At 38.5% G+C, this 24,091-nt stretch overlaps 1 pseudogene; it reads left to right on the forward strand.

Moving 5' to 3' along the window:
* Positions 1 to 5,223: 5,223 nt before the first annotated feature.
* Positions 5,224 to 5,697, forward strand: LOC138080299 (AP-1 complex subunit sigma-2 pseudogene; annotated as a pseudogene).
* Positions 5,698 to 24,091: the final 18,394 nt, after the last annotated feature.

A 24,091-nucleotide genomic window follows, 5' to 3' on the forward strand; every position in this document is an offset into this window, starting at 1 on the left:
ATAAAATAGACTTTAAAGCAAAGGCTGTGAAAAGAGACAAAGAAGGCCACTACATAATGATCAAAGGATCAATCCAAGAAGAAGATACAACAGTTATAAATATATATGCACCCAACATAGGAGCACCGCAATATGTAAGACAAATGCTAACAAGTATGAAAGGGGAAATTAACAATAACACAATAATAGTGGGAGACTTTAATACCCCACTCACACCTATGGACAGATCAACTAAACAGAAAATTAACAAAGAAATATGAACTTTAAATGATACAATAGACCAGTTAGACCTAATTGATATCTATAGGACATTTCACCCCAAACAATGAATTTCACCTTTTTCTCAAGTGCACACAGAACCCTCTCCAGGATAGATCACATCCTGGGCCATAAATATAGCCTTGGTAAATTCAAAAAAAAAATGAAATCATTCCAAGAATCTTTTCTGACCACAATGCAGTAAGATTAGATCTCAATTACAGGAGAAAAACTATAAAAAATTCCAACATATGGAGGCTGAACAACACGCTGCTGAACAACCAACAAATCACAGCAGAAATCAAAAAAGAAATCAAAATATGCATAGAAACTAATGAAAATGAAAACACAACAACCCAAAACCTGTGGGACACTGTAAAAGCAGTGCTAAGGGGAAAGTTCATAGCAATACAGGCATACCTCAAGAAACAAGAAAAAAGTCAAATAAATAACCTAACTCTACACCTAAAGCAACTAGAAAAATGAAGAAATGGAGAACCTCAGAGTTAGTAGAAGGAAAGAAATCTTAAAAATTAGGGCAGAAAAATATGCAAAAGAAACAAAAGAGACCATAGCAAAAATCAACAAAGCCAAAAGCTGGTTCTTTGAAAGGATAAATAAAATTGACAAACCATTAGCCAGACTCATCAAGAAACAAAGGGAGAAGAATCACATCAATAAAATTAGAAATGAACATGGAGAGATCACAACAGACAACACAGGAATACAAAGGATCATAAGAGACTACTATCAGCAATTATATGCCAATAAAATGGACAACGTGGAAGAAATGGACAAATTCTTAGAAAAGTACAACTTCCAAAACTGAACCAGGAAGAAATAGAAAATCTTAATAGACTCATTATAAGCACAGACATTGAAACTGTAATCAGAAATCTTCCAACAAACAAAAGCCCAGGTCCAGATGGCTTCACAGCTGAATTCTACCAAAAATTTAGAGAAGAGCTAACATCTATCCTACTCAAACTCTTCCAGAAAATTGCAGAGGAAAGTAAACTTCCAAACTCATTCTATGAGGCCACCATCACCCTAATACCAAAACCTGACAAAGATGCCACCAAAAAAAAAAAAAAAAGAAAGAAAACTACAGGTCAATATCACTGATGAACATAGATGCAAAAACCCTTACCAAAATTCTAGCCAAAAAGAATAAAATACTTAGGAATATATCTACCTAAAGAAACTAAAGACCTATGTATAGAAAACTATAAAACACTGGTGAAAATAATCAAAGAGGACACTAGTAGATGGAGAAATATACCATGTTCATGGATCAGAAGAATCAAAATAGTGAAAATGAGTATACTACCCAAAGCAATCTATAGATTCAATGCAATCCCTATCAAGCTAGCAGCAGTATTTTTCAAACAGCTAGAACAAATAATTTCTCAATTTGTATGGAAATTCCAAAAACCTCAAATAGTCAAAGCAATCTTGAGAAAGAAGAATGAAACTGGAGGAATCAACCTGCCTGAATTCAGGCTCTACTACAAAGCCACAGTCATCAAGACAGTATGGTACTGGCACCAAGACAGAAATATAGATCAATGAAACAAAATAGAAAGCCCAGAGATAAATCCGTGCACCTATGGACATCTTATCTTTGACAAAGGAGGCAAGAATATACAATAGGTTAAAGACAATCTCTTTAACAAGTGGTGCTGGGAAAACTGGTCAACCACTTGCAAAAGAATGAAACTGGAACACTTTCTAACACCATACACAAAAGTAAACTCAAAATGGGTTAAAGATCTAAATGTAAGACCAGAAACTATAAAAATCCTAGAGGAGAACATAAGCAAAACACTCTCCGACATACATCACAGCAGGATCCTCCATGACCCCCCCTCCCAGAATATTGGAAATAAAAGGAAAAATAAACAAATGGGACCTAATTAAAATTAAAAGCTTCTGCACAACAAAGGAAACTATAAGCAAGGTGAAAAGACAGCCTTCTGAATGGGAGAAAATAATAGCTAATGAAGCAACTGACAAACAACTAATCTCAAAAATATACAAGCAACTTATGCAGCTCAATTCCAGAAAAATAAATGACCCAATCAAAAAATGGGCCAAAGAACTAAACAGACATTTCTCCAAAGAAGACATACAGATGGCTAACAAACACATGAAAAGATGCTCAACATCACTCATTATCAGAGAAATGCAAATCAAAACCACAATGAGATACCATTGCATGCCAGTCAGAATGGCTGTGATCCAAAAGTCTACAAGCAATAAATGCTGGAGAAGGTGTGGAGAAAAGGGAACCCTCTTACACTGTTGGTGGGAATGCAAACTAGTACAGCCACTATGGAGAACAGTGTGGAGATTCCTTAAAAAACTGGAAATAGAACTGCCTTATGTCCCAGCAACCCCACTGCTGGGCATACACACCAAGGAAACCATAATTGAAAGAGACACGTGTACCCCAAGGTTCATTGTAGCACTGTTTATAATAGCCAGGACATGGAAACAACCTAGATGGCCCTTAGCAGATGAATGGGTAAGAAAGCTGTGGTACATATACACAATGGAGTATTACTCAGCCATTAAAAAAGAATATATTTGAATCAGTTCTAATGAGGTGAATGAAACTGGAGCCTATTATACAGAGTGAAGTAAACCAGAAAGAAAAACGCCAGTACAGTATACTAACACATATATATGGAATTTAGAAAGATGGTAACAATAACCCTGTATGCAAGATAGCAAAAGATATACAGATGTATAGAAGAGACTTTTGGACTCTGTGGGAGAGGGAGAGGGTGGGATGATTTGGGAGAATGGCATTGAAACATGTATAATATCATATATGAAATGAATCACCAGTCCAGGTTTGATGCATGATACTGGATGCTTGGGGCTGGTGCACTGGGATGACCCAGAGGGATGGTATGGGGAGGGAGGTGGGAGGAGAGTTCAGGATGGGGAACACGTGTATACCTGTGGAGGATTCATGTTGATGTATGGCAAAACCAATACAATATTGTAAAGTAATTAACCTCCAATTAAAATAAATAAATTTATATTAAAAATTTTTTTGATAATCTCTGAAGCAAGTAATACCGGAATATTTTTATAATTCAGGTTGGGAAAGGATTTACATATTTTGGGTTTTGCCTCTGGCTGAAGTCCTCCTTACAGTAGTGATACCTTGAACAGTCTATGTAGAAGAGGTATGATTTTCTCTCTTTGCAATCAGAAACTCTGCTTATTGGCTTTTCTTCACTCAGTCCTTAACAATAATGCCAAAAGTAAAGGTTTAAGAAGTATGTGTTTTGTGGCATTTCTGAAATGAATACCTTGAATAATACCTTTCTTTCTTTCTCAGAATTAACCAAAATATAGAAAATTAGCTTCCCCAAGAAGTAGCTGCATTTCAAAAAACCTTTTTAGGATTGAGTAACCTGTGGTTGATGAAATGGAAGTGTACTTTCAATGCCACCTTTTGTTTCTAAAAAAGATTCGGTCAAGAGTCAACAAAAGTGCCACTGAATAACTTCATTTGAAATTATAACCACTGTTCCTTCACCAAATTAAAAAAAAAAAAAAAAGGAAACAGAAAGTGCCTAAAGAGGAGTGAGCAAATTTAGCTATTATAGGAAAGAAAAGGAAATGCAACAATTGATACCCAAAGCCTGTTTGGTCAAGTTAAAGGAGTAATTCAAAGAAAATGAGTACTTGTAGCATGCAGAGTTCAACTCTTTTCACCAGGCTCTGGACTGCAAGCTGTCACTGGCAGAGGAGAAACAAAATGATGTGCTGGCTGTTTCTGAGCAGGTCATATTAATTTAAAACATGGGAACCTGAGGCACTTGAGGAAGAATGACTTTTCTATGTGAACAAGTAGCAGTGACTATCATGTTACCCCCCCCCCCAGTCTGTCTCTCCCTGTTTCTTTGTCTCTGTCTCTCTCTCTCTCTCACTTGCTCTCAGCAGTGCCCAACCTCATGCCACTCAGGTATCACACCGGATTTCAGCATTTCCCTGGAAAAAGTATGGGAGTTGGGCTCAAGTAAGGTACCAACAGTTAGAACCTCACCTGAAGGGTTTTTAATTCTCTGATAAAGTGGATAATTGCTTTTGATCTGACCAAAAGCAAAAATAGCCAATATATCCTTCATACAAAGTTAAGCTCATTTCATTTTAATGTCTTTTCCTGGCAACTGCCTTTTTCTTTCTTCTGGTGTTCAGGTGAATGACCAGAAAGCCAGCCCAAATACCAATGTTTAACCACTTCTTCTTTAATTTCTAAAGGCTGCATATGGCAGCCCAGCCATCTCAGATGTCCTCCATTTCATGGAATCCAAACAAATGTATATGGAGGTCAAAAATCTACTTTAAATGAATAAAGTAAATGATATAAGCTAGGGAGTGGGGAGTTCTAGTCACTTGGACATGGCATGCTCCATAAATAGTCAACTATGATTTTTAAACATGCTCTGCACCACTTGTCCAACTCCGCTTTATGTAATGATCTCTTTGTTTCAGCTGTAAATATTTACCCAATATTCTTTAACTCAAATTCCTTAGAGAATGAAACTAATTGACCAAGAGTGGATTTTGACAGGGAACCCCTTGAGTCACATGCCTATTCTTATCTAGCCAATCAGCACAGAAGGGTTATGGTCACATATTAAACATACCAACTTATTCATTGTACATTCAGTTGGTTAAGGGCTATTCCTTCAGATGTAGCAATGGGAGCACCAAGCATTCTAATAGCTGACCTCTCCAACAGTACAAAGGTCTTTCCTAAAGACTTAGAAACGCAGTCATCTAAAAATACAAGTGACTTTAAATACTCTGTATTTCCCAAAAATAATCTATAAAGTGACAGCAAAATGGCTTCTCTTCCTCAGCTCAGCGATAGCGGCTGCCCCTCAAGTCGCCCCTGCCGCCAGCGGCCAAGCCCTGCCCCGCCCGCATCCCGTGGCTGCCATGCAGTTTATGTTGCTCTTTAGTGGTCAGGGAAAGCTTAGATTGCAGAGATGGGGTGTCCCATTATCAGACACATAGAAGAATAAGATCACAAGAGAACTTCTTCAAACCGTTTTAGCACGGAAACCTAAAATGCGCAGCTTTCTTGAGTGGTGAGATCTGAAGATTGTTTAGAAAAGATACGCCAGTCTGTATTTTTGCTATGCTATTGAGGATCAGGACAATGAACTAATTACCCTGGAAATAGTTCATCTTTACGTGGAATTACTTGACAAGTATTTTGGCAGTGTGTGTGACCCTGATACCATTTTTAATTTTGAGAAGGCTTATTTTATTTTGGATGAGTTTCTTTTGGGAGGAGAAGTTCAGGAAATATCCAAGAAGAATGTCCTTGAAGCAATTTAGCAGGCTGATCTACTGCAGGAGGAAGCTGAAACCCCACGTACTGTTCTTGAAGAAATTGGACTGACATAACTCTCCTCCCCTGTTGAAGACTTCTTGTGGGATTTCACACACTGTAGATGGTCACTGCCTTCATGCCCATGTTAGCTAATGGTGTAAGATGATGTCTTGTCAGTATTACTGTTCTGCAAAGCTGCTTCATTCAGGCCTACACAATTATTATTAACTAAATTAACTAAAGGGAACTTTGGTTAATCAGGTGATAACAAGGGACTTAAGTATGAATTAGAATGAATGCAGGAAAAAAAAAGTTACTTTTTCTGGCTGTTTTGAAGTTTATAGGTCTGTTTCTCTTGAATAGGTTATTATCATTACCTCGATTATGTGTATCTATGAGTATGACACAATCAGGCAATATACATTTATTATTCTCTTTGGCAAAAAAATCTTGTGAAACCCGGTTTTATGAAAGCAAAGACCACTGCATTTCAGTATATATGCAAATAAAGGGAATTGACAGAGTCACATATTAAATGAATGAAAATTTCACTCTATGTTAAAACTTAAATTATACCAAAGACCCTTATTAGAAAGTAAACACCTAAAAACAAAGGGGATACACAAAAGACTAATGGAATGATGCTGTTTTACACTAAAAAATATTTCATAGGCATTCCTGGTACGAGGAACAGAGATCAGCTGTTTCATAATAGTAAACATGCTATTTTTAAGGCCAAGCAACATTTGACTCTTGAGATAAATTTTTTGTGGTCATAATCATTTAGTCACTTAGTTGGATTATTTTTGATGCCTCCCAAATAAAATGGAAATGTTGACTTACCAGGGCTTCTTAAAAACAATATCTTATGGAAAATGTGTTGCTCTTTTCACAAAGTGTTGAATAAGTCATTGTTTAAAGCATGAATATTCCTTCTGGGGTGCTTGTTACAGCCAAGTTTATTTTACTCCCCTGTTGCTTCCCTCCACTTAGAAGTGCAGCAAACTTTAGGGCAGCTTCCTTCCCTTCCATGGCACTGCCTAGTTTTTGGAAGTCCTAAACATAAAAGCAGACACCGCCTCTCATGAAAGTGTGAGTTGAATGAAGTAAAATGGCATTAGTGGGCAAATATTTTTAAAGGATATACAGTTGTTTCAATGTCATTTTTAGACATATTTCCATGTATGTAAACGTTTTCACAGTTTACAACTTTCATTTGTATCTGCTGGGCGGATTAAGCTTTGCTGAAATTGTGACCAATATTCAGTCCACATGAGCACTGTCTTACCACATTGCCAACTAGTTGTAATAAATGTTCAATGTACACACACACACAAAAAAATAATAATTTATAAAATATTATCCTGTAGGATATTTAACTATTAAAATGTTTTCTGGACTTGGGAACTTCATGAAATATTGAACAGATTTATTTAATCATATGTGATTCCTTAGAACCTTTAATATGTTCACATACACTGTGACTTTCTTAAAAATGAATTAATGTTGTCACCTCAGTCATGTCCAACTCTTTGTGACCCTATGGGCTATAGCTTGCCAGACTCCTCTATCCAAGGGATTTTCCAGGCAAGAATACTGGATTGGGTTGCCATTTCCTCCTCCAGGGAATCTTCCCAACGCATGGATCAAACTTGTGTCTCTTATATCTCTTGCATTGGCAGGCAGGCTCTTTACCACTAGTGCCAGCATTTATATTTCTCAAAGTTTTATTTTCTTGATTTGTTGTTTTGCTTGTTCTTTTCATTAAAACATTTATTAGTATTATAAGCATTTATTAGTATACCTAAAACTTGTGTTTGAGACATACTAATCAGTTATGACCAACCTAGATAGCATATTCAAAAGCAGAGACATTATTTTGCCAACAAGGGTCTGTCTAGTCAAGGCTATGGTTTTTCCAGTAGTCATGTATGGATGTGAGAGTTGGACTGTGAAGAAAGCTGAGTGCTGAAGAATTGATGCTTTTAAACTGTGGTATTGGAGAAGGCTTTTGAGAGTCCCTTGGACTGCAAGGAGATCCAACCAGTCCATTCTAAAGGAGATCAGTCCTGGGATTTCTTTGGAAGGAATGATGCTAAAGCTGAAACTCCAGTACTTTGGCCACCTCATGCAAAGAGCTGACTCATTGGAAAAGACTCTGATGCTGGGAAGGATTGGGGGCAGGAGGAGAAGGAGGCGACAGAGGATGAGATGGCTGGATGGCATCCCTGACTCGATGGACGTGAGTTTGAGTGAACTTGGGGAGTTGGTGATGGACAGGGAGGCCTGGCGTGCTGCAATTCATGGAGTCCCAAAGAATCAGACACGACTGAGCTACTGAACTTAACTGAATCTAAAATCATTTTATAGATGAGAAAATGGAGCTATTATAAATCTTTGGTGAATATTATTTTAAGCATCTACTATATGCCAAAAATTTTACTAGAAAATAGACAAAGCCCCAACTTGTTATCTCTCTAGGCAGGATGAAGGTAAGGATTGTGTGGTATTAGATATTGTACATTCAAGTCCTACTAGCTTTATGATGTCAATGAAAGTTGGTTGAATAAATTTTAAATGAATAAAGAAGTAGTTTTTAATTCTGGCTATGAATCAGTATCTCTCATAGGTATGCTTAAAAATGAACAACAAAACAAAACTCTTATAAGCTTAGGCACACTCCAAAGTTACTAACCATAATTTTTGGGTTAATGACTGCCATGTTTTTAATATTTAGCAAAATCTATTCAACCCCAGGAGCAGCACCTTCCAGTCTCTGACACCATCCCAGCAATGCATATGCAGCCACTCCTCCTCTCAAGCTCCCTCAATAGGGATCCTTGGGTTATATTGGCTCACGTGCACAATAGAGGACCATCTTCCCATCTCAAGGTCCTTAACCACATCTATGAAGTCCCCTTTCCATTGAGATAACACAGTCACAGGCTGGGGTTAGGGTGTAAATATCTCTGGGGCCCCAACTCAGCTCACCACAGTTCCTTTGATCAGATCAGAGATGTCCCCTTCTTATCTTTGGCCATTAAGACTTTTATTCAAAATAAGCTTTGAATCTTAAAAAACACTTTTACTGCATCTATTGAAATGATCATTTAATTTTCTCCCTCATTTTATAAACAGGGTATAGTGTACTGCTTGATTTATGAGTGTTAAACCGACTGCATTTCTGGCTCAGTTTGCCTGGAATGATCATCATTCTGGGCTTGGAGCTCATCCTCATATCAACCATTAATTACTTTCATTTGGGCTTCCCTGGTGGCTCAGCCAGAGAAGGCAATGGCAGCCCACTCCAGTACTCTTGCCTGGAAAATCCCATGGACAGAAGAGCCTGGTGGGCTGCAGTCCATGGGGTCGCTAAGGGTCGGACGCAACTGAGCGACTTCACTTTCACTTTTCACTTTCATGCATTGGAGAAGGAAATGGCAACCCACTCCAGTGTTCTTACCTGGAGAATCCCAGGGACGGCAGAGCCTAGTGGGCTGCCGTCTATGGGGTCGCACAGAGTCAGTCGTGACTGAAGTGACTTAGCAGCAGCAGCAGGTGGCTCAGCAGTAAAGAATCTACCTGCCAATGCAGGAGACATGGGTTTGATCCCTGGGTTGGGAAGAGCCCCTGGAGAAGGAAATGGCAGCCCACTTTAGTATTCTTGCCTGGGAAGTCCAATGGACAGAGGAACCTGACACGCTATAGTACACAGGTTCACAAAGAGTTGGACACAACTGAGTGACTAAACAAAAACAAACAGCAATAGGCAGCTCTAATATCTAGTCAAGATTAAGAATCAATCATTTAAAAATATGCAACTTATTAGTGGCATAGGCAGCATTAAAACTGAGGATACTTGACATCCAATCTAATAAATTGTCTGCTACACTAAAGTCAAATAGGGACAATATTGAGTCTAAAATATATGTACAGAGAATGGCAGAGACATATCCAAAGACCCATGGCAAGGGATTGAGACTGAATACAACCTTAGGGAATCAAAGGTAGGGCAGACCATCTAGGAAGACTCACTAGCAGAATGTTAGGAAACAGGATATTTAACCAAAGGAAACATACAGCCAGGGAACCAAAGCAGAAAAAGGCTGAACTGAGAAGCATATTTGGCCCTAGGAAAAGGTAACAAAAGAACCTAGTTGTTGGGGGAAAAAAAAACATCATTACCAACTTTTATTGACACTGTAGAGTATATTTGTTCTAGGTACTTTATATGGAGTGTCTCGTTTAATTCTCAGAGCATTACTATGAAGTGAGAGTCATCATAATCTCCATTTTGGAGAGCAGAAAAATATAGCTGGAAAGGTTAAGAAAGTCCATAAGATTATCAACCTAATAAATACAGAGCTAGAACTCTATCCAAAGCAGCCTGAAATTAGGGCATGAAGCCAAAAAACCAGCGTAGACAGGCCCATGCATCTCATGCCCTTGAAGTATTGCTCAAGTCTTTCTTACATTTCCCAGGAGTCATGGACTGAACCTGGAGGTGAACTTTAAGGAGCCTCAGTTACAAAGTTTGGAAGATGAAAAGAAAAAAAATTCAACTGGGTGATTAAACAAAATTATTAAGTTCTGTATTTGTTAAAACTTGAAACTAAAAAGAGGCTGTTCACAGAACATCTGGCCTCCTGGAAAGAGTGGCATTGTTTGAGGGTCTGGATTACCTTCAGAGCTCAGGGGAGATTCAACACAGTCCTCAATTCTAATGCTTACTAACTTTGTATTTTCTTTCTTCAACTCTGGTTCAAGATATTTTAACTATTCTAAACACATTACTAAAATAATCCCTTCTAAAATAAAGGGATAAATAAGCTTACATACAAAGCTAGTTATTTTCTTATCTGTCTAGATTATTCCCATGAATATTTATCACTAGTTTTAAAGCAATCTGATTCCTCTTTTATGACAGTTGTGCATACCAAATTCTGTTTTCGTGGAAGAATAAAATTTATAGCATCCTGATTCCTAATCAAAGCTACTAATTTCCAAAAGGAAATATACTCCCTTTGAAATAAACTCTTTAGTTGACAGAAATTCTTTTTTTTTTCTTAATGACAACAGTACACATACTGAATATACACTTGTATTCCCACTCATATGGGCTTCCCTAGTGGCTCAGATAGTAAAGAATCTAGCTGCAATGCAGGATGCCTGGGTTCAATCCCTGGGTCAGGAAGATCTCCTGGAGAAGGAAATGGCAAGCCACTCCAGGATTCTTACCTGGAGAATTCCACAGGCAGAGGAGCCTGGTGGGCTATAGTCCGTGGGGTCGCAAACAGTCGGACATGAGTGAACAAATTTTACTTCACTGCTTCTCATACAGTTCAGTTGATCCAGTTTGAACAGGATACATTTTATGTACAAATTTTATACATTTTATGATGGCTTAATCTCATTAGCCAAAGTTCATTCCTTATTTTGATTCTCTCTCCTCTTTCTCTGTCTAAATGTGAGCTCAAACCCCTAGAGCAATATATTGCATTGGGAGATACAAAAAATTCTGGTAGCAAAAATATAAGAATTTGATATGGTAATAAAGTGCTTTAGGGAAGCATAATGTATTAAAATCCACTCTAGCCTCACTGTCTATTCATGAGGAAGGGGCAATCATTTTACAAGTTTTCAAATGATATATGGAGCATTACTTTTTTATAATAAAAATCTAGTGGGTGTATTTAAATAAAACATTTTCAAGGACTGTACCCAAATTTTCACTAAGAAATATTTTTAAATTAAGATGGGGTTGTACATATATATATATATATATATATATATATATATACTAGTAATCTAGTGTGAAGTAACAAACTACCACAAAGTTAAAGGATTAAAACAGCACACTCATTACATCAAAGTTTCCCTGGATCAGAGGTACAAGAATAGGTTAGTGGGTCCTCAGCTGAGGGTCTCATCAGGCTACCATCAAGGTATCTTCTGGGTTCTGTTCTCATCTGGAGTCCTGACTGCAAACTTTGAAGAAGACTAGGTGGTTTGTAATATATATTTCCTTAAGGGCTAAGAGCCTAGGCTTCTTGCTAGCCATCACCTACACATCACCGTCCATTCCTTGACCTGTGGTCCTCCCAACATGATTGCTTACTACTTCTAGGATAGCAAGAGTGCATGGAGCCAGTTGGCTAGCAAAATAGAGCCTTACATAATGTACAATAATCACGGAAGTGAAATACAAACACTTCCGTCATTGGTCAAAATCAAATACCAGGTTTCACCCAGCCTCAAAGGAAGGATTTTCCACAAAGCCATGAATGTCAGGTGGGTGACCACCCTAGATTCTATCTGTCTCAGAATGGTAGAAACCAAGGTGAGTATAGCTTGAAAACCCTTAAAATGCTGCAGATATATTGCTCTCCTTCAGAGAATCACTGCCCTCTATCTGCCATTATTTCCTCTTAAAGTGAATTTGTGGGTCATTTATGTCAAATTCTCTTCTAAATAAAAATCTGGAATCTGCTCTAGTCTCACTTAATGAAAATGTCTTAGACAGGTCCTTAGAATTGACTTCAGTATAATGTTTAGAATAGCTTAAACGTGAGAGCACTTACTAACGTCGCCTTATTGAAAGGATTAAAATTTCTGACTATATGTAATATATTTTCCCAGAATTTTAAATAAAGTTTAATCCCAACAACTTCCCTAAATTTTGGATTTTCCCTGTGTGTGTGTTAGTCGCTCAGTTGTGTCCAGCTCTTTGTGTCCCCATGGACTATAGCCTGCCAAGCTTTTCTGTCCATGGAAATTTCCAGGCAAGGATACGGGAGTGGGTTACCATTTCCTTCCCCAGGGGATCTTCCCGAATCAGGGAATGAACCCAGGTCTCCTGCATTGCAGGCAGACTGAGCTGCAATTGCTTTACCCACTGAGCTACTACGGAAGCCCTAAACTTTTTCATAAGGCAGGGTCCATAGGAAACCTAGGGATCGAACCCAGGTCTCTCACATTGCAAGCAGATTCTTTACCAGCTGAGCCATCAGAGAAGCCCAAGAATACTGCAGTGGGTAGCCTATCTTTCTCCAGGGAATCTTCCCAACCCAGGAATCGAACTGTGGTTTCCTGCATTGCTGGCCGAAAGTCCAAACCTGGGATTTGGATTTTCCCTAGAATTACATAATAGCAGTAATATAATAAAATGAGTTTTCAAAAAGTGTTAGCAAACTAAGGCTCTTTCCAGCATCTTAAACTTTACAAATTTGGGAGTCCCCTTCTTTAGAAATTAAATTTTATTGCAATAAAACTACAGATTACAATCATAATTGGGATGTTTAAAATAACAGCTTTAGAATATTAGAGGAGCATTTCTAACATATAAAGAACATTTCAAAGAATAAGGTGAGGAAAAAGAAATTTAAGAATTTCACTAGGCAGTATCCTTTTGAAAAGAAAAACCAGCACCAAGGAGAATCAAAGATTTTTTTTTGTATCAAAAGAGGCCAAACAAAATGTCTTCCTTTATACTAAAACATGAGATAAGATGTAACACTAGGTTCATAATTTTGTTAACCACTGACCTTTTTTCTTCTAACACCAACCTTACAAATACATTAAAGAATACTTTTCCCCTTAAAGGTGAACCCAATTGATTATTACTATTTCAAAGAAACTTCTGCAAGCAATCTTGTAGGTTCACAACTTAAAAGAAGTTTATAATCTTTGACTATTTTCCTGATTTGAGTACCATTTTCACTATATAACTTTATTCACCTTTCAGAATTTTTTCTCATCTTAAGATACCTAAAGAGAAAAAAATCTCAATAGATATTTTTCCCAGAAATTTATCATTTCCTACTTTTTCATCAGATTCATCTGATCTTTCTAAGGGTGATCTTTTAAAACCTCTTATATTTCCTTTCTAGTTCCCAGAATACTCTACTGGACCTAAGCATCTCTGAAGTAATATTTTTAAATTAAACTTTCTCTGATTTGAATATAGAAACAGATTTTGATGGTGTTGGTTTCATTACAGAGAACTGCATTGTGTTGAAAAGAGGAATAATATTATATATTCCAAATAATCCAGTATAGATTTGTAGACCAGGAGGTGGGGAAGGCTTGGAAGAGTTAGAAAGGGCAAGTGTGAAAGAGTAGTTAGAGAGAAGTGAGGATGAGATAAGCCAACTCAGCCTTTACTTCTTATCTCCAATTGTAGTGAAATTATCACTTATGAAATCACTCAATATTGTCTAGGCCAGCAAAACAAGGAAAATGTTCTGGGACTACCAGTACTTTTGTACTGATTTAAGAATAATTGGGATATTCTCTTCATGATTATAACAAAAGTAGGAATTATCATTGTCCCCTTTCAATTTAGATTTCATTAAGCAGATTTACTAATCACTGAGAGAATTATTTTAGCTATTGACTAGATTTCTCTATACTTAATATGTAGCATGTTCATGATATTTTAACCATATACTATCTATTTAAACCCTTACTTAGGCATCTATGCATTACTAAGTGATATCATGGTCATGTTGTTGAGGTAGCTTTTTGACTGCAAAAACATCAAATTCGTATAGTTTATGAGCCCCCACTGTCTTATTTAGGGGAGATGCTCTCAAGCTTTTTGCTCTTAAAACTATTATTATATATAAAATATATTTTTTATTTAAAATTTCTTGTCTTTTACTGAAATATAGTTGACAATAATACTATGTTAATGTCAGGCATACTACACAATGATCTGATATTTGCATATATTATGCAATGATCACCTCTATAAGTCTAGTAACTCTTCATTCCCATACAAAAGTGAAGTGAAATTCGCTCAGTTGTGTCTGACTCTATATAGTCCATGGGATTCTCCAGGCCAGAATACCGGAGTAGGTAGTCTTTCCCTTCTCCAGGGGATCTTCACAACCCAGGGATTGACCCAGGTCTCTTGCATTTCAGGTGGATTCTTTACCAGATGAACAACCAGGGAAACCTATACAAAGTTATTATTATATTATAAACATTATTATAAACCATATTCCTTATATTGTATATTACATCACCATGACTTCTTTATTATATATCTGGAAGCTTGTAACTCTCAATTCCCTTCACCTATTTTGCCCACACCCAACTTCCTTTCCCTTAAGGGCAAGCTCTTTGCTTTCTGCATACATGAATCTGTTGTTGTTTTGTTTTATAGATTGCAAATATAAGTGAGAATATGCAGTATTTATCTTCCTCTGTCTGTCTATTTCACTTCGCATAATACTCTTGAGATTCATTCCTATTGTTGAAAATATCAAGATTTCCATTTTTTATGGATTAGTAATATCCCATTGTCCTTTTGAAGGAAGTCACCATTACATCTACCATAGTTTGGACTCAGGCCAAACTACAAGGAGGGAAACACAGCCCCACTCATCAGCAGATAATTGGATTAAAGACTTACTGAGCATTGACTTGCACACCAGAGCAAGATCTAGATTTTCCCAGAGCCAGTCCCTTCCATCAGGAAGCTTCCACAAGCCGCTTATCTTCATCCATCAGAGGGCAGACAGAATGAAAAGCACAATCACAGAAAACTAACCAAACTTATCACATGGATCACAGCCATGACTAACTCAGTGAAACTATGAGCCATGCAATGTAGGGCCACATAAGACACATGGGTCATGGTAAAGCATTCTGACAAAACGTGGTACACTGGAGAAGGGAATGGCAAAGCACTTCAGCATGCTTGTCTTGAGAACTGCATGAATAGTATGAAAAGCAAAAGGAAATGGCATTTAAAGAGGAACTCCTCAGGTCATTAATGGCCCAACATGCTACTGGAAAACAGCAGAGAAATAGCATCAGAAGGAATGAAGAGGTTAAGCCAAGGCAGAAACAATATCTAGTTGTGTCTGGTGGTGAAAATAAAGTCTCATGCTGTAAAGAACATTATTGCATAGGAACCTGGAATGTTAGGTCCATGAATCAAGGTAATGGAAATAGTCAAACAGAAGATGGCAAGAGTAAACATCGACATTTTAGGAATCAGTGAACTTGAGTTTGAGCAAGTTCCAGGAGTTAGTGATGGACAGGGAACCCTGTTGTGCTGCAGTCCCTGAGCTCACAAAGACTTGGATGCAACTGAGTGAACTGAACTGAACTAAAATGGACCAGGATGGGCTAATTTAATTCAGGTGATCATTGCATCTACTCCTGAGGGCAAGACTCCATTAGTAGAAATGGAGTAGCCCTCCTAGTCAACAAGAGAGTCTGAAATGCAGTACTTGGGTGCAATCTCAAAAATGACAGAATGATTTCAGTTTACTTCGAAGGCAAATCACTCAATATCATAGTAATCGAAGCCTATGCCCAACCACTAATGACAAAGAAGCTGAAGTTAAATGGTTCTATGAAGACCTACAAGACCTAGAACTAACAACCAAAAAAAAAAAAAAAAAAGTCCTTTTCATTATAGGGGACTGGAATGCAAAAGTAGGAAGTCAAAAGATACCTGGAATAACAAGCAAGTTTGGCCTTGGAGTACAAAATGAAGCAGAGCAAAGGCTAACAGAGCTTTGCCAAAAGAATGCACTAGTCATAGCAAACACCCTCTTCCAACAACACAAGAGACAACTCTACACATGAATATCCCCAAGTGGTCAGTACCAAAATGAGATTGATTCTATTCTTTGCAACTGAAAATGGAGAAGCTCTATACAGCCAGCAAAAACAAAACTGGGAACTGACTGTCACTCAGATTATGAACTCTTTATTGCCAAATTCAGACATAAGTTGAAGAAAGTAGGTAAAATGACTAAGCCATTCAGGTAAGACCTAACTCAAATCCCTTACAATTATATGGTGGCAGTAACAAATAGATTCAAGGGATTAGATCTGATGGACAGACTGCCAAATGAAATATGGAGGGAGGTTCATAACACTGTACAGGAGGTGGTGATCAAAACCATTGCCAAGGGGAAAAAATGCAAAATGGCAAAATGGTTGTCTGAGGAAGCCTTACAAATATCTGAGAAAAGCAGAGATATGAAAGGCAAAGGAAAAAAGAAAAGATATACCCACTTGAAGGCAGAGTTCCAAAGAATAGCAAGAAGAGATAAGAAAGCCTTCTGCAGTAAACAATGCAAAGAAATAGAGGAAAATAATAGAATGGTAAAGGCTGAGATCTCCAAGGAAATTAGAGATACCAAGGGAACATTTCATGCAAAGATGGGCACAATAAAGAACAGAGATGGTATGGACCTAGCAGAAGCAGAAGATATTAAGAAGAGGTGGCAAGAAACAGAAGAATTATACAAAAAAAGAGAACTTAATGACCCAGATAACCACGATGGTATGATCTCTCACCTAGAGCCATGCAGCTTGGAGTGAAAAGTCAAGTGGGCCTTAGGAAGCATCACTACAAACAAACCTAGTGGAGGTGATGGAATTTAAGCTGAGCTATTTCAAATCCTAAAAGATGATGGCATGAAAATGCTGCACTCAGTATGCCAGCAAATTTGGAAAATTCAACAATGGTCACAGGACTGGGAAAGGTCAGTTTTCACTCAAATCCCAAAGAAGGTAAATGCCAAAGAATGCCCAAACTACCACACAACTGAACTCATTTCACATGCTAGCAAAGTAATGCTCAAAATTCTCAAAGGGAGTCTTCATCAGTATGGGAACTAAGAACATTCAGATGTTCAAGCTGGATTTAGGAAAGGGAGAGGGCCAGAGATCAAATTGCCAACATCCATTGGATCCTAGAAAAAGCAAAAGAATTCCAGAAAAACATCTAATTTTGCTTTATTGACTATGCCAAAGCCTTTGACTGTGTGGCTTGCAACAAACTGTCAAAAATTCTTAAAGAGGTGGGAATACGAGAACACCTGACCTGCCTCCTGCTAAACCTGTATGCAAGTCAAGAAGCAACAGTTAGAACCTAACATGGAAAAACTAACTGGCTAAAAATTGGGAAATGAGTACCTCAAGGCTGTATATAGTCACCCTGCTTATTTGACTTATATGCATAGTACATTATACATAATGCCAGCCTGGATGAAGCACAAGCCAGAATCAAGGTTGCCAGGAGAAATATCAATAATCTCAGATATGTAGAAGACACTGCCCTTATGGCAGAAAGCAAAGAGGAACTGAAGAGCCCCTTGATGAAGGTGAAAGAAGAGAGTGAAAAAGCTGGCTGAAAACTCAAAATTCAAAAAACTAAGATCACGACATCTGGTCCCATCATTTCCTGGCAAATAGATGGGGAAACAATGGAAACAGTGACAGATTTTATTTTCTTGGGCTCCAAAATCACAAGATGGTGACTGTAGCCATGAAATTAAAAGACATTTGCTCCTTGGAAGAAAAGTTATGATGAAACTAGACAGCATATTAAAAAGCAGAGACATTGCTATGTTGACAAAGGTCCAGCTAGTCAAAGCTATGGTTTTTCCAGTAGTCATGTATGGATGTGAGAATTGGACCAAAAAGAAGGCTGAGCACCAATGAATTGATGCTATTTAACTGTGGTGCTGGAGAAGACTCTTGAGAGTCCCTTGGACTGCAAGAAGATACTGCCAGTCAATCTTATAGGAAATTAATCCTGAATATTCATTGGAGGGACTGATGTTGAAGCTGAAGCTCCAATACTTTGGCCACCTGATGTTAATAGCTGATTCACTGGAAAAGATCTGATGCTGGGAAATATTGAAGGCACGAAGAGAAGGGGATGACAGATGATGAGATGGTTGGATGGCATCACCAACTCAATGGACATGAGTTTGAGCAAGCTCCGGGAGATGATGAACAGGGTAGCCTGGTGTGCTACAGTCCATGGAGTTGCTAAGAGTCGGAACAACAATATTCCATTGTAGGTGTTTCCCTGGTGGTTCAGCAGTTAAGAATCTCCTTGCAATGCAGTATTCCTGGGTTTGTTCCCTGGCTTAGGAAGATCCCCTGGAGAAGGACATGGCAATCCACTCCAGTATTCCTACCTAGGAAATTCCATGGACAGAGAAGCCTTGCAGGCTGCAGTCCATGGGTCATAAAAGAGTTGGTTACAACTTAGCAACTAAAGAGCGACAATAACAACAATGTTCTATTGTATGTATTGGCCACATTTTCTTTATCCATTCATCTACCCATGAAAACATAGATGGCTTTTATATCTTGGATATTGTAAATAATGCTACAATCAACATTGGTGTCCATATATTATTTCTAATTAGTGTTGTTGTTTTCTTCAGTTAAATACCCAGAATGGAATTACTGGGTCTATGGAAGTTCTATTTTTAATCTTTGTAGAAATTTCATACATTTTTTCACAGTTGTTGCACCAATTACAAGCCCACAAGCACTTCACAAGGATTTCCTTTTCTCCACATTCTTGTCAACACTTTCTATTTGTTGTCTTTTTAATGATAGCCATTTATGATAAGTGCTTTATAATAGGAGTTCTTACTATTTAAAATGTGTACTATTCAATACAGAAAAGGATAGGTTTTGATAAAATAAAGTGGGTAAATCACTTATAATTAAGATAGTCATATGCCCCAACACTCGCGGCTTTTAAAAGCAATGCTCTGGAGAATCCCAGGGACGGGGGAGCCTGGTGGGCTCCCATTTATGGGGTCACACAGAGTCGGACACGACTGAAGTGACTTAGCAGCAGCAGCAGCAGCTGCTGCTATCCTTGCTGGCCACCTGATAAAGAGATGGAAATTGATCTCTATCACTCAGGAAAGGATCAGAACGATCATATGTGACCTTCCTTAATAAGAAAAGAAAAACAAGTCTTAGCTTAGTGTGTTTTTGTTTGTTTTTCATGGGAAGAGGGTGTTTCAGTTTGCGATGTGACAGGGGAGAGTGACTGAGCTCTTTGATGAAATGAAGGAGGCTTCATTGGATATTCTTTAGTTCTCACTTCATTCTGGGTACACAGAAGATTACATTTCCTAGGTCCTTTGCATTTAGAGAGGATATGTGGGTTCTTGTAACCAGTGATATTATCAATTAACTAAAGAATAAAAGAGAATATGTAAGATTCCTATATGCTTATTATTTCTTATGATGGCAGTTGAATAAGACATGTGAATCTATGGTGTACAAATGTCATGGTGGTGACTGCATCAGCCTTGTATTTTGTGACTTTTGAAAGACAGGTATTGTCACACTAGCAGTGAATGATTGATGTGAACTCTAAACAAATCATTTCTCTCTAAAAATAAAATAAAAGTAATGTTCTGGATTGTAAGAGAAAGAGATTAGTCATGCATTGAAAACATAAAATTTCATAGCACATGGAATTTCCATTGCTTCAGAGAGTTTTTCCTGGGATTTTAATTGATTTATTTCAAGGAAAGTTCTTTTAAAAACAATATAGCATAGTGGTTGAAAACTTGGACTGTGGAATCGGACAGCCTGAGTTCAAGTCTCAACTCTGCCATTACTAGTTTGTCTTTCAGCTAGTGAATTTATCCTCACTTTACTTTCTTCATATTTAAAGTGGGGGTAATAGTAGTACCTACCCATAGTCCTATCATAAGAATTAATATTAATGTTTGTAAATAGTGCTTGATAAATAAATAAATCTGATTCAAATGAATTCTATAGATCCATATATATATCTCCGAGTATACAAGAAAACCTTTTTTGAAGATGGTGGAGGAATAGGATGGGGAAACCACTTTCTCCCCAACTAATTCATCAAAAGATCATTTAAATGCTGAACAACTTCCACAAAACAACTTCTGAACGCTGGCAGAGGACACCAGGCACCCAGAAAGGCAGCCCATTCTCTTGAAAGGAGATAGGACAAAATATAAAAGACAGAGAGACAAAAAGTTTAGGAACAGAGACCTGTCCTGGGGAGAGAGTCGTGAAGAAAAAGTTTCCAAACAGCAGGAAACCCTCTCACCAGCAGGTCTGTGGGGAGTCTTGGAATCTCAGAGGGCAGCATAAACAGGAGAAAAAAACAAACAAACAAACACAGAATACACTCCTAACTGCAACTCCCAGCGGAGAAGTAGCCCAGATGCTCACGTCTACCACCAGTGAGCAGGGGTTGGACAGGGAGAGGTGGGTTGCATGTTTAGGGCAAGGACCAGGACTGAATGCCCTGAGGACAATCTGAGGGAGCTAATGTGAGATAGCAACCCAAAATGTGGGATAGCCAGAGAGATAAAAAAAAAAAAAAGAGAGAGAGAGAGAGAATTTTCCCATGCAAAGTTCTAACATGAGGCACAGCCTGGCCCGCTCACAGAACAGGGGACTGAACCAATACCAAAGGAGAGCTAGCTGGCTGCAGACCAGGCATCACCCTGCCAGAGGCAGAGTGGCAGGCATGCAACAGCCAGAGCCAGAAGATGCCCCAGAGATGGCATCCTCCACCAAACTGTGAGCAGGCTCCCAGTTGCTAACCAATTCTTCCTGGGAACCTGGACAGTTGATATCTTCCAGGAGGGTTGCAGTCAGAGATCAGCTCCCCAGAGGAGACATACAGCACCCCTGAGACAGCGCTCTTGCGGTGCACCCAGGAAACCAAGTGTCTGGGACCAGGGAGGTGATTAAGACAAATAGCTCACCTGGGACAGTGCTTTCATGGTCACTTGGGCGGCTCGGACCTGGGACAGGTACAAAAGCATGCCCAACCGAGTCTGTGCCTTTATGGACTACCCAAGAACCTGAACCTGAGCAGCTTAGACCTGGGAAGTGCATGAAACACGGGGCCCATTTTGAACATTACCCCTGCAGAGCAACCTGGAGCCTGAGCAGTGTAGACCAGGAAAGCACACACTGCTGTGATCTGGGGCAAACCCAGTGTAGTCCATACACTGCGAGAACTCCCCATACACTCCAGTGATATTTGTTTGCAGTGTTCCTTCCTCCCCACAACACAGCTGAGCAAGTGAGCCTAAATAAGTGATCACCTTGACCCCCTTATGTCAGGGCAGAAATTAGACACTGAAGAGACTTGCAAACAGTGGAAGCCAAAATAAACAAAGAAGAGGAAACTGCTCTGGAGGTGACAGGTGCAACAGATTAAAACCCTGTGGTTAACATTGACTAAACATTGGAAGGGGCCTATAGACCTTGAGAAGAAGTATCAGATGGAACAAGGAACTATCTGAAACTGAACTGACCCCACAATGCCCTCAACAGCTCCAAAGAAATTCTTAGATATATTTTTACTATTATCATTTTTTTTAATTTTTAAGTTCTTTAATACTCCTTTAATTTTCATTTTTAAAACCTACTATCACCTTGCAAAAAATAGATCCTATTTTAAAGCAAATTTCATATATATGTATTTTTATAATTTTTGAAATTGATTTTGTTTTGTATTTTTACTTTAGACTTTTAATCTTTGCTTTTTGGTATTTGTTATCAATTTTGTACCTTTAAGAATCTAATCTTCAGTACCCATTTTGACTTAGGGGGTGTGATTGCTGGCTTGATTGCTCTCTGTCCTTTTGATTCTCCCTTTTCTCCCCCAGGTCACCTCTATCTCCTCCCTCACTCTCCTCTTCTCTACATAACTCTGTGACTCTCTCTGGGTGTTCTGGGCTGTGGAGAATACTTAGGGAGCTGATTACTGGCTAGATTTGTCTCTCCCCTCTTGACCCCCCCTCTGCTTCTCCCCCAGGTCACCTCTATCTCCTTCCTCCCTCTTCTCTTCTCTATGCAACTCTGTGAACCTCTCTGGGTGTCCCTCACTGTGGAGAATCTTTTCGCAATTGACCTAGATGTATATCATCTGTGCTGTATGGATGGAGAAGTCTTGAGACTACTGAAAAAATAAGACTGAAAGTCAGAGGCAGGAGGCTTAAATTCAAAACTTGAGAACACCAGAAAACTGACTCCAGGGAACATTAATTGACAAGAACTCATCCAAAAGCCTCCATACCTACTTTGAAACAAAGCTCCACCCAAGAACCAACAAGCTCCAGAGCAAGACAAACCACACTAATTCTCCAGCAAAGCAGGAACATAGCCCTGAGCATTAAAATACAGGCTGCCCAAAATCACACCAAACCAATAGACACCCCAAAACTCACTACTGGACACTTCATTGCACTCCAGAGAGAAGAGATCCAGCTCCACCCACCAGAACACAGGCACAAGCTTCCCTAACCAGGAAACTTTGACAAGTCACTAGTCCAACCCCACCCACAGGGAGCAGCCATCACAATAAAGAGGAACCACAAATTTCCAGCCTACAGAAAGGCCATCCCAAACGCAGCAATCTAAACAAACTGAAAAGGCAGAGAAATATTCAGAAGGTAAAGGAACATGATAAATTCCCACCAAACCAAAAAAAGAGGAGGAGATAGGGAGTCTACCTGAAAAATAATTCAGAATAATAATAGTAAAGATGATCAAAATCTTGAAAAGAAAATGGAGTTACAGATAAATAGACTAGAGACAGGGATTGAGAAGATGCAATAAATGTTTAACAAGGACCTAGAAGAAATTTTTAAAAAAGAGTCAATATATAATGAATAATCCAATAACTGAGATCAAAAGCACTCTGGGGGGAACCAACAGTAGAATACCTGAGGCAGAAGATAGGATAAGTGAGGTGGAAGATAGAATGGTGGGAAAAAATGAAGCAGAGAGGAAAAAAGAAAAAAGAATCAAAAGAAATGAGGACAACCTCAGAGACTTCTGGGACAATGTTAAACACCCCAACATTCGAATCATAGGCATCCCGGAAGAAGAAGACCAAAAAAAGGCCATGAGAATATACTTGAGGAGATAATAGTTGAAAAGGTCCCTAAAATGGGGAAGGAAATAGCTACCCCAGTCCAAGAAGGTCAGAGAGTCACAAACAGGACAAACCCAAGATGAAACACCCCAAGATACATATAAAACAAATTAACAAAGATCAATACAAAGAGCAAATATTAAAAGCAGCAAGGGAAAAACAATGAATAACACACAAGGGGATTCCCATAAGTATAACAGCTGATCTTTCAATAGAAACTCTTCAGGCCAGAAGAGAATGGCAGGACATACTTAAAGTGAAGAAAGAGAAAAATCTACAACCCAGATTACTGTACCCAGCAAGGGTTCAGGATGGGAACACGTGTATACCTGTGGTGGATTCATGACGTATGGCAAAACCAATACAATATTGTAAGTATTTAACCTCCAATTAAAATAAATAAATTTATATTTAAAAAAATAAAGGAGAAATCAAAAGCTTTACAGACAAGCATAAGCTGAGAGAATTCAGCACCACCAAACCAGCTTTTCAACAAATGCTAAAGGCTCTTCTCTAGACAGGAAACACAGAAAAGGTTTATAAACTTGAACCCAAAATAAAAAGTAAATGGCAATGGGATCATACTTATCAATAATTACCTCAAATGTAAATGGGTTGAATATCCCAACCAAAAGACAAAGACTGGCTGGACAGTTACAAAAACAAGATCCCTATAAATGCTGTCTACAAGAGACCCACCTCAGACTAAGGAACACATACAGACTGAAAGTGAAGGG

The sequence above is a fragment of the Capricornis sumatraensis genome, chromosome 5 (genome assembly GCF_032405125.1).
Source record: "Capricornis sumatraensis isolate serow.1 chromosome 5, serow.2, whole genome shotgun sequence".
Taxonomy (NCBI): domain Eukaryota; kingdom Metazoa; phylum Chordata; class Mammalia; order Artiodactyla; family Bovidae; genus Capricornis; species Capricornis sumatraensis.